This window comes from Monomorium pharaonis, unplaced genomic scaffold (genome assembly GCF_013373865.1).
Source record: "Monomorium pharaonis isolate MP-MQ-018 unplaced genomic scaffold, ASM1337386v2 scaffold_287, whole genome shotgun sequence".
Lineage (NCBI taxonomy): Eukaryota > Metazoa > Arthropoda > Insecta > Hymenoptera > Formicidae > Monomorium > Monomorium pharaonis.
In genome coordinates, this window is record NW_023415568.1 from 1,208 (window position 1) to 13,983 (window position 12,776).

The window sequence follows — 12,776 nt, forward strand, 5'->3', positions numbered from 1 at the left end:
CTGGTAATGAACTCGCGGACATGCTGGCGAAACAAGGTGCGGAAGAACCTCATTAGAAACAGAGATACTGATAAATGATCTACGAAGATTTTATAAAGAAGAATCTCTTACTCAAGAAAAAATCAAGAATGAATTTAGATATAAAGGAGTTTTCTATTATAATAATTACTATAACAAAAATAGTAAAAAGCCATGGTTTAATTCGCTGAACACTGAAAGATACTTTATCACATTAATTAATAGATTACGAGCTAATCATTATAATTTAAATGCCTCGCTAGCAAGAAAAGATTATATACTGGATTCAAGTAAATGTAAATGTGGAACCGAGTCAGAAGATTTCGACCACCTGGTATAGCAGTGCCATAGGTATGACGTTGAAAGAATAGATATGGACACCCATACCCAGTTGTATCGCTGTAACATAAATGGTGCTGAGAGCATTACAGAGCTTAGAAAGATAATTGGAAGAAATTGTACGTGATATACAAGTTTGTGTGTTAAGAAAACAGGAAAAATAATTTAAAATTGAATCTCGAGAGCGAGTAATATTTCGTCTAAGGACGTAAACTAACCTCTAAAAACCCCCCTGGTCTGTTTTGATTTTACTTGAGAGCAGATAACGGGATATAGCAGGTTTAATTAATTAAGAAAGAATGGGGTACGGAGACGACGAAACGCATAATATCTTTAAAAAGAAGAAGATGAAACCTTTAAGGAAACGCGAAGATTCTCGGGTGACAATGACAGCGAGGGAGAGAAAATCTCCAAGTTAGGATTGCACATTATTCTGTTTTTAATTAATTGTGTAGCGTAGAACTTAGATTAAGAGGAAACTTATTTCAGGGAGAAAGTCGAGGAGACAAAGATCATTCAGAAACTGCGCGAGAGACTGGCTGGTGTCGATATTATTGGTTTGGCATTCAGAGAAAAAGTTGTATCCAATGTGTTGACAGTAAGACACTTATATATACGTAATGAAAGTGAAATATACTATAGATAGGAAAGGTAACCAAGATTTATGTTAATTTAGTCAGATCCCTTTAAATGAAAATCGGAGGAATGGTATGGCTGTGCTGGAAAATACAAAACAAGCCAAATGACGCATATGACACTGGCATTGGAATGCAATTTAACGCAAAGAATAATAAACGCGATGAGGATGAAGAAATGTACGTACGGCAACGTTTACTCCTTTCCCTCTTACGTTTTTGTCGATAATCAGTAATAAGAGAATGTAGTTTACTGGAATTATTAATCATGCATTTGTATGTCTTGTATACTTATGTAACTATTCCTATTTACAGGGTCAAGTATATAAAAAAATAATTGTCGAAGCACAAGAGTTAAAATAATAACAATGCAGCAAATAGTATCAATAATGATAAGGAATCATATTGCTCGCCAGAGGAAGCAGCGTTGCACACGGTACCAGAACATTTGAGGCAGAGCTTAACCAGTTGTAACGAGGAAATGCTTTTGAATCAAATGCTATTTGGTATTCCAGAAGTCGATCTTGGCATAGAGTGAGTACATTTATATTGCAATTATACAATTAATATTTTTAAAATGTTAAATATATAATAATAAATGCATGCAAGTATATGGAAATAATTAATTAAAGTTAAAGTAACATCAAATGATGATTCAACTTTATTTGTAGTTGTACAGTTTTTAAAACATAAGTTTTATAATCAATATTTTCCTTAAAAGCGCAATTAATTTTCAGAACTAAAATTCATAACATTGAAGCTGTGGAGGAGTCAAAATTAAAACTTCTTTGGGACAGACACAGAAAAAAAGATAGGCCCTTACAGTTTGATCCTACAAATATGGCTGTGAATTTTGTATACACAGTATAGACGTACGAATTTTATTCTCCTTGTCATTTTTCATAGATAGGATTGGATCACTATACCAGTCAATGAACAAGTAAAAAAAACTTAATATATAATTACCATTTGCAAGTAAAAAATGTTATTTTAATTAAACTAATATAAAGTTTAAATTTTAAAAATATTTGCAACTTATTATTTTGATATTTTATACTCATATTTCTGTATGGTTTACAAATTTTATAATAATTAGGTACATATTTTATTACAGATGGTTATAACAACACTTTTTTAATTATTAAATGGAAAACAAGAATTTGATCTTTGAAATATTTGAATTGAATTTGTCGTTGACATTAGGTAGAGACTTTGCTGGAGTAGTTATATTAAAAAATGGGTGTAGGAAACAGACAAGCTAAGCGAGAAAATTATAAGTATATATAACAACACTTTTCTAATTATTAAATGGAAAACAAGGAATTTGATCTTTGAAATATTTGAATTGAATTTGTCGTTGACATTAAGTTGAGACTTTGCTGGAGTAGTTATATTAAAAAATGGGTGTAGGAAACAGACAAGCTAAGCGAGAAAATTTGAGGAGTGATTTTGATCTAAGAGCAGGAATGTCAGGCGAATTATGTTGTTAACGGTAACTTAATAAGACATCTTGCATAATAAGCATAATATGCATCTCTCATAAGTTGCACTTTTATTCATTTTTTAACTTTGTTCTGTTGATTAATCGTTTTGTTTTTTTCCTCCGTCAACTCCCTTTTTTTAAGGCTACAAAGAGAGCCAGTGTAGCCATATCTCGGCCAATGGGTAGTACACAAGATATGACAAAGTTAAATTGTCTAGTTTTTAGCTTTGAATTTTCACTTTTATAAATCTTGTATTTCTATGGGATTTTTCAATGTGGTTATTCTTTTACATTCCACACTACTAACACAATGATGCGTATAAAGATTACCTGTATTTATTTTTTGTTTTTTTATATTGCCTACACTTTTTTTCATTTTGTGCTTTACAGAGAACACCATGAGGCAGCGAAATTCTGTTTCCGGATGTATGATTCGCAGGAGGCCATCTTTCAGCTCCAAATCCTCGAAATGGGAGATCAAAAAACTAGATCGTACCGAGTTAGTAATATTATTGTGGATTTAAATCTTTTTTTATAAATATATCTTGCGTTAATATTTAAAATATCTATTAATCCTTATGATACAATCATTATATGATACAATCTTTGATAGTTAAATTATTATAAATTATTATAAATATAATTATACGTTTTTTTTTTTCAAAGTACATATATATGTTCTAAAAATTTAAAAGTGTATGTTTATGAATTTTTACATTTTTAAGTTACTTTAAATAGATAAAAAATTGATCGTATACGAGATACATATTTATGATTATATCATTAAGCTATTCTTTTTTACATATTAGTACTGTAAGAATATTAAGGTATAATTATCAAATGTGCACATTGAACTATGTAGGCAATATCTATGAATCCCGTTGATAATATGTATGACTTTTTGGGTCTCTTCTATGCTATGTCCACGTTTATTTGTTTTGAGTTATATATGTATTATAACAACAATAATTCATAATAATAAAATTGAGCTGAACGTTACTGTTTATTTATTTTTATTTGGAAATCTAATAATGCCTTTTTTTACATTAAAACAAATTTTTTAATGTGAAAAAGATTTTTATCTGCACGATCGGTTAATGACCATGTGATTTTATTGTTACCGATGGAATTATCGACATACGTGAAAGTGTAGTAGTAGAATTATTAGAAAATCAATTTGAAGTATTAATTTAAACAATATTATTAATGAATTTAGAAAAAGAGAGTGTTTGGGATTTATGAACTATGTAGCTCGATATCTACATTTTATAAATACAGAGGCTTTAAAAAATAAATAAATAAATAAAATCACATTTTTACTATTCTATAATTGCGAAGCAACTATTAGCTCAAGAGTCCCAAATACTCCAAAATAAACAATAAATAAACAGGCAGAACAAACTCACTTCACCAGCCGATAACGTCGCTCTCTGCTTCCGGATTTATCTCCTTCCGTGGCTCTCTGCTTCCGGATTTGTCTCCTTCCATCGTCGCCAAGACGATCGCGCACACCGGAAAACGCGCGGTCGTTCGACGTTCAATTCGATTCACTCCCGATATTCCACTTATAAAATGAAGGTGAAAAAGGCACGAAATCACTTGGTACTCCGATAAATATTCCGTTTTCGCAGACTCCACGGGAGCGAGGTGCACACGTCGGAAGTTTGAGAGCAACGCGAAGGGGGAACGACACGCTGGCCACCTCGATGCGAATGTATTTCTCGAGAGAATAAAAACTAGCGATAAGACACAAGTCCGGCTTCAGCATCGCTTTTGAGATCTCGATTGATATACCGACGGAACGAAGAAGAACGGACGAACGAACCATCTTCGGACGAGCAACGGACAAAAACTGAAACGCGACGTGCGGACTGCATACGATTCACTTCACACTAATGAACATTTTCCGCGTACTTCACACACAACGTCGCTTTTTTTCCATACCTCGCGCGGACTGAGAAACACACCAACTTAATCACCGTTGTATTCGCGATATTCAATAGATGAACAGATTAATGCAACGATCACGAAATAAGTAATATGATTTCAGACATTGTTCCAACGGGACTGAGGTATCTAGCGAAATCTCGGAAGTAATAGGAAGGGCAAACGGCTCGCGAAGGTCACCTTAGTATGGACGCACTTTTCGAGAAAAAGAGACTGACCGTAACCGCCACGTAAACGCGAGCAAACCTCGAAAGCCCCGTTTTTTGAACTCTTAATTAACATATCAACGATACCAAGAGGGAAAGAAACCACTTTTGAATAACCAACGGACACTGCGAGCCGAGACACGACGTGTGGCGCGCGACGCACCTCGCACTACGAAATATTTTCTACGCATTTCACACGCGACGTTGCTCTGTTTTTCATACTTTGCACGGACTAACAAACATACTAATTAGTAAATTACTAAGGCGACCACCGGTTGTTCGCGATATTCACTTCCAACGGACAAAAAAAGCCCGCGATCGCGGAGCGTAAACGTAACGCAACCTCACTCCCGCGTATCCGCGATGGGACTGATGAGTCATTCGCTACAGTGGAGGGGGGACAAATTGGGGAGAGGTAAGTAGCTGATTGGTCAGTTCGAATATCAGCATTTCCAGGAAAATAAAAAAGTACCTCGCGATGCGTTCCAGCACCATTGCCAAGGCAAAAACTTCTCTTTACGGAAAATAATTCGGACAGGCTCGACACTCGAAATTAAACGCTGCCGAATGCGATTTCCTAGAAATCCTTGCCGTAAATCTATCGCTGTCTCCATTGACATGATGAAAACACTCGTCAAAGACGAGTTGTAAACAATTTAAGATTTCGACGCGGTTTCCAAGCAAATTTTAGCTGCGACATCGTCGAAACATAAAAAAGCTCGAGATATCTTAATTGTATGACATCGAAAAAAAACTTTACTTTCAGGCAAGCGATGAATACTCCAAAAATTAAAACAATATGTCGAATGCACAGATTACAGGTCAACACAGAATCAGATAGCCTATGAAATGCGTTATTAACGTCCAATTTGTGCTCTGATCTTGAATACGTATTTCAGCAACGTTTCGCAGTTAATATATATATGTAAATATATATAAGGGTTTATGAGCAGTCAGGAGAGCGAAAAAAAGAAATTTTTGTAAATTTTTTTTACCTAAATGAACTTATTTATTTAAAAACTTTTACGTATAAAAGAGTAACATCTGTAAAATACGTAATAATTTTTTCATTGAAATCAAAAAACCAAACAGATTTTGTCAGTACCTTACTTTCTGTTGACGTACGTTAAACAAAGGATTTAAACAAACATGGAATTTTCACGAAATAACGACAATTTAAAGTCAAAGTTATACGATTTTTTACTTAAAAAATCGGCTATTTTTTACTCGTGAAAATTAGATATAGTCATTGAAAATAAAATCCTCTGTTCATGGACAAGCTTTTCATATCACATAAAGGTTAATATTTTCGCGAATATTAATCGGATCGATTTGAAACTTTCAAGGAATATTTCTAATATGTTATACGTTTAGATTAAACTTTAAAAAAATTTTTGATTTTTTTAAAATTTATTATGACTGCCCATAAGTCCTTGAGTTGCTGAAATGGCCAACGAGCCTTTCAATTTTTTTCAAATCTTCCGTAAGTTTTCCAATTTATTTTGTCACAAAGACAATGAATTTACAATCAGTTTTTTCATGCTAACATAGTTGTTTTTAATGCAACATTGATACTGATTTCGATTGCTGATTAATTGAGTGGCCTCGTTCGCTCTGTAATCGTAAATGAAATTATATGATAGTGAAAAGCCGTTTCTTGCACATTTAATTTCGCGTGCATGAAAAGCAGCAGTTCTTAACACAGATTCGAACTATCGATTTTATGCTACGTAGTATTATTAATTTCAGAAATGGATGTATGTACTGCCGGTCTCTCAAAGGGCCGAGAGAACGACAATCGATCTTGGGATTTTCTCTGATGATATAAACAATGACACGCAATTTTCCCTTCCATTGTCATAATGATTTTTTCTAATCTATACAATTCTATATTTTTATCATCTATACAATTTTGAAAATGCATAAGAATTTGCATCGCAGTCAAGAGTTCAAAAGTGAGCACGAATTCTAACCTAGAAAAACTGCTGTATTTATGTATTCCTATAACCTCCGATTTCTGTAACATTTTAAGCAATTTTAAGGGTATCTGGTCGCAATAAAGCAAGCATGTCCTTTTCTCTAACAAAAAAATCTGAAAAGCATCTTAAAGGCATATAAATATTCACTCGGTAGACACTCGCAAAAGAAAATTAGTTCAGCGTCATATTAACAAGAGAGATGCTACAAAAGGTGATTCTGAGATTGAGATGCACTTTTCGAACGATACATTTTCGTTCCCTATCAAAGTTGTCGGCCGATTTAAACGAAAATCTAGATAACAAGATGCAAGCTTGGCAGATACATTCATATAACTGTCTGGAGGGCTTAAAACTCTCCAACGTCAGAATGCCAGTGATCATGAATCCTGCTGACGTCTTGATGAAAATTCTCTGCCACTAGTGTGAATCCTATTGACGTTGCGATGACTCTATGTGCTACAATATAGTATTTTAATAAGATTTTTTATTAATTTTTAATTGCTACTTTATAGTAAAAGACTCATATAATTCTGTATAGTTTAAGAATTATGATTAAAAAGTATATATTTTGTTACAGATGGTTACGGTAACACTCTTTTAAATACCATACGGAAAACTAAGAATTTGGCTTTTGGAACATTCGAAGAAATGGATTTGCCATTGACACTAGGTAGAGACTTTGCAGGAGTAGTTGTATCAAAAGGATTAGCTGTAGGGGACAGACTCAAGCTTGGCGAGAAAGTTTGGGGAGTGATTCCGATCAAACAGCAAGGCTCCCTGATGAAAATGTAAAGTCGGAGCGTAAATTGAATGTAAAGGGAGAGTAAGAGCGTAAGTTGAATGTAAAGGGAAAGTAATAGAAGCGTTAACAAACCTTCTACGAAGCGTAAATTGAAACAATGAAATGTAAAAGAAGCATTAACACTTCTTTTACATTTCATTGTTTCAATTTACGCTTCGTAGAAAGTGTACTAACGCTTTTATTACTCTTCCTTTATATTCGACTTACGCTCCGATTTTACACTCACCAGGACTGTCACGCGAATTACGTTGTCGTTGACAGTAACTTAGTAAGACACATTTCATTTATGTATATATTAAATATTTAGCAAGCCAAATAACTTGCAATTATATTAAGCAATACTTGTTTTTCTCGCAAGGTTAATCCACGTCCCTGCAAATTGTCTTATATCGAGGCTGCAAGTATTCTGTATGCTGGACTGACCACATGGTTCACACTATGGATAACAGGTGGTATGTTATAAAACAGCAATAGTTACAAAACTGAATAAACGCATTTTAGTTATGGCAGGCTTGGGAGGTGTTGGTACATTGGCTATACAATTGTTGAAAGCTTGGAACATGCATGTCAATATTTTATTGCATATATTACATTAAGATCTGTGACACATGAAGCATATAAATAATTAGTATTAAATTTAAGGTAATTAGCACTTGCAGTAGTGACGCTATCGAGATGCTGCAGAATTTAGGTGCTGATGTTGTCAACCAAGATAGTGCCGACGCAGAAATTATTTCAGAAGGACCGTAAGTAACTTTGTAAACTAAAATACATTGTATTGAAATAAATGCAATATATATACAACTGTCTTATTTTTATGTAGGTACGACATGATCTTAGATTGTGCAAATCAAGGACCAGAGCATATCAGAATGAAGGGATATCCGCACGATACTTATATACCATTAAACTCGCCTTTTTTAAAAAAATGTCGATCATAATGGGCTGATTATGGGTATGGCGAGGAACCTTGGGGATCTTCTAAAATTTAATATTCCAAATGTGGAAAACAAAAGCTGTGTTAAATGGGGATTTTTTATGCCTTCCCAGACAGAGATTAATGTTCTCCAGAAGCTCATGGAAAATGGAGAGGTGTGTTCGGAGAATTTCTGACGCGCGTTTATTCTATTAAAAATTTTATATCTTATATTCTGTCATTTGCAGATCATGCCTGTTGTTCAGCAGGTGTATGCTTTCCAATATTTGCCACAGGCATATGACAGATTAAAGCAAGATCATTTAAGAGGCAAATTAGTCATTGACATGAGATAATAAACCGAATTAAGTATATCAATGTATGTATAATTGTAGATAAAAAATTAATATATTTTTACAAATAATTTATTAATAAATGATTGTTCTACATAATTTCTGCAATATTACGTTTTTCACATTCTGCATATTATTGTTACGTAAAACTTTTTTCAATTTTTGTCCAACAGTTTGTTACGAGCTTTTGTTAGCACCCTTTTTCAAAATCTCGTCCAAATACGCGAGTTCTCTAGTTAATCTTAATATATCCTTGCGAATTGGAGATAGTTTTTCAATTATTACATCCTCTAATACCAATTTATACCTATAAAAATCGAGATAAATCATAACAATTTATTTATATATTCATTTACTAATTTATTAGTAATAAATAAACATAAATGAAAATTACGCGCCGAGATACAACGAACGGAGACAAATTCGTTTCGAGAATTTCGTATGCTCGCACGACGACTAGTAGCACTTCGCTTAATTGGCACTCGCGATATTCTACCGAACGTATCCTCTTCAAACTTTGCTCGAATGCGCACGCGAACACTTCACTCGAAACCGAAGGCAAACGCACGATGCCGCGTTTTACACGTGAATACGACTTCTGCTACGTACGATCTCACATGGCTCGCGTATCGTTTGTTAGCGCCATGGCACTCAACACAACACTGTACCTGCGTACAATTCGAATCTAAACACACGAGACACGCATGGAGTCAAGGAACGTCCGATCGGCGCCGGAGTGGCGTACGTGACTGGAGCGACGTTCTGTCGACTCCGTGCGTGTCTCGCGTGTTCAGAATTGAATTGTGCGGTGTTGTGCAGGTACGGTATTGTGTTGAGAGTGCTGTCGTGCTAGCAAACGATACGCGAGCCATGTGAGATCGTACATAGCAGAGGTTGTATTCATGTGTAAAGTGCGGCATCATGCGTTTGTTTTTGGTTTCGAGTAAAATGTTCGCGTGCGCATTCGAGCAAAGTGTTTACTCGAAGGGGATCGTTCGGATCGTTAGAATATCGCGAGTGCCAATTAAGTGAAGTGCTACTAGTTGTCGTGCGAGCATACGAAATTCTTGAAACGAATTTGTCTCCGTTCGTTGTATTTCGGCGTGTGATTTTCATTCAAACGGTTTTCTCAGTCTGCGTTTCCACGAAGTTACGTGACGCCACGTTGATTTTCGTTCCGGACAAAGTTTTCGTGTGCGTGTATTCGTTCGAGGAGTGTATACAATACCTTCAGTAGAATGTCGATCGTGCCAATAATGAAACTTTACTAGTCGTCGCGCAATCATACAGAGATACAAAACTCTGGGAGCGAATTGATTTACTTCTGTTTAGTGTGTCTTGACGTGCCGTACTTTTAACGTATTTTTCCAAATGTAACGATTGCGCCAAGTGAAATTCTTGCGCGCGGTTTACGTTTTACTCGTGTATGATATGTGTGATGTATATATGTATTATCCGTAATATTGGGATTGCCGAATAAAGTATCGTTAATGTGCGGTTCGAGAATAGCAGGATGATGTCAGCAGAAAGCGGAATCCATGGAACGACGAATGGTATTCCGGAAAATGAATGTAGCAGTAGCAGCAACAGCATCAGCAGCAGGAGCAGCGATAGCAATCGGTGAGTGAATTTTTATCAAATCAATTAATTGAATTTATATCATGTATATGTGGTATTGCTCATTTATAGAACACGATTATGCACATTTGCATAAAGCAGATTTAAAATATGAATGCATAATTGTAAAATTTACTGGTAAAGCATAAAACAAAACCAAATAAACGTGGACATAGCATAGAAGAGATCCAAAAAGTCATACATATTACCTACGGGATTCATAGATATTTGCCTACATAGTTCAATGTGCATATTTTGTGCACATAGAGGCGCTGATGGATGAAAACATCTCTGACACACCAGAAATACATTGGCGCTGCAAGTCCATATTTAAGAAAAAAAAAAACTTAAACAATTGCTCCTTCATTGCTCCATCAGAATCCACAATTGCTCCTTTTTTAAAATTAATACTTTTCGAAATATTAACAAAAAACGTAAAATTTTTTATTTTTAATAAAAAACCTATTTATAATAGCTGTGTGGAAAAAAGGAAAGTATAAAACGATTGCTCCTTCATTGCTCCATTATAATCTACAATTGCTTTCCTTTTAAAATCAATATTTTTTTAAATATTAACAAAAAATGTGAAAATTTCTTATTTTTACTAAAAAACATATTTATAACAGCTGTATGGAAATAAGTAAAGTATAAAACGATTGCTCCTTAATTGCTCCATCAGAATCTGCAATTGCTCCACTTTTAAAATTAATATTTTTCTAAATATTTACAAAAAATGGTAAAATTTTTTATTTATAATAAAAAACATATTTATAATAGCTTTGTGCAACTAAATACAGCATAAAACAATTGCTCCTTCATTGCTTCGCATTGCTCTATAATTATTTTCATGATTTATTGCATTTATATTGAAAAATTAACAAATTATTAATTTCACAAGTGACGCCGCCGCCACCTATCGGCGGCCTACCGTAACTGCTTCGCTCGGCAACCGATGGCGGAAATATTCAAACGTTATTGTTTATAACATTGACATTTTCTATTGCTTTTGTTGATAGAACGATTGCTCCTCGCTTGCTCTGTAGTGATATTCAATCGCTCCACTCGTATAATTAATTTTCTTTAATATTTTAGCAATAAACCATTCGTTTTCTTAAACAAACGTATTTCCTGCTGTCCCCTGCGAGTAAATTCAATATAAAACGATTGCTCCTTTGTTGCTTAGCGTTGCTCCATGATTACTTTCTACATATGGTTTCTAGTAACAATATAATATATTATGATACAAATGCATATGAAAATGCGTGAAAGTATAAGGATCTTGTTAATCTTTTGCATGGAAAGTCGCAAACCCATGTGGTGCAAAGAATGTTTTACACACACACACACACACACACACACACACACGGGGGGGTGCAAGGGGGGCCTTCGGCCCCCCCTCCCGCACCTACCTCGTCCAAGTCGCTAACCCATGTGGACTTTACTTTGCTTGCAATATACATGGATTGCCAATGTACATTCGGGTTTCGTTTCGTGACGTCACGCATCATACCAATGCTCTAGTTTACATCGAGCACTTGGTACGCGTATCAAATAGTAAATAACTAGTGAATGTGTTTAATCATTGGCTGATCAGCTTAAATTCACTACTTGATACGCGTACCAAGTGCTCGGTGTAAACTAGAGAGCAATGTTTAAGTTCTAATTGTAAGTAAATTTTTTTTCATGTGAACGAAAATAGTGATTGAATAGGATTCCTCAAAAATCGCATTCGGCCTATTTGATTTTAAGTGTAAACGCTTGTCTGAAACTTTTTCCGACGTCGAAAAAAAGCGAGGCTTCCATCTCGATGCTTCGGGTAATCGCTTTTCGGAAATTGTCGAGGAGACTCTTCCCTTTTCCGCGAAATCGCGTTCGGCCTATTTGATTTTAAGTGCAAACGCTTGTCCAAAGTTTTTTCTGTCATCGAAAAAAAGCGAGGCTTCCGCTTCGATGCTTCGGATAATCGCTTCTCGGAAATCGTCGAGGCTCCGGGATGCTTGTCCGAAATTTTTTTCGTCGTCAAAAAAAAGCGACGCGCCACTCAGGCGCCAGTCCCCTCGACGAATTCCGAGAAACGGTTACCCGAAGCATCGAAGCGGAAACTTCTCGGAAATCGTCCCCTCCACGATTTCCGAGCCAAACGGTTATCTTTTCTTTTTCGCCAAATCCCCGAGTCGCCTGACTCACGGTAGCCAATCAGCTACTAGCTCCGCTTACTATTTTCTCCTTCCCTCTTTCAAACGCTTCGACGACTCCGCGCGGACCGGGCTCAGTTGCCTGACGAGAGGGGTTCGGTGGATCAGTTGTGTCGCGAAGATTCGGTAGTGAATATGTACGCTGCTCGTCTATCGGAAAAGAATATCGCGATCGCCTCGTGTGTGTGTGTGTGTGTGGCGTGGAGTGGTGTGGTGTGGTGTAGTGTGGTGTGGTGTGGTGTGGTGTGGTGTGGTGTGTGAAGTGCATCGTCGTTGCCTTCTTCGC

General features: G+C 35.6%; 2 pseudogenes; both read left to right on the top strand.

Annotated features, from left to right (window-relative positions):
- Positions 1–339: 339 nt before the first annotated feature.
- Positions 340–1,942, top strand: LOC118648208 (annotated as a pseudogene).
- A 4,298-nt stretch (positions 1,943–6,240) lies between these two features.
- LOC118648209 lies at positions 6,241–8,777 on the top strand (annotated as a pseudogene).
- Positions 8,778–12,776: the final 3,999 nt, after the last annotated feature.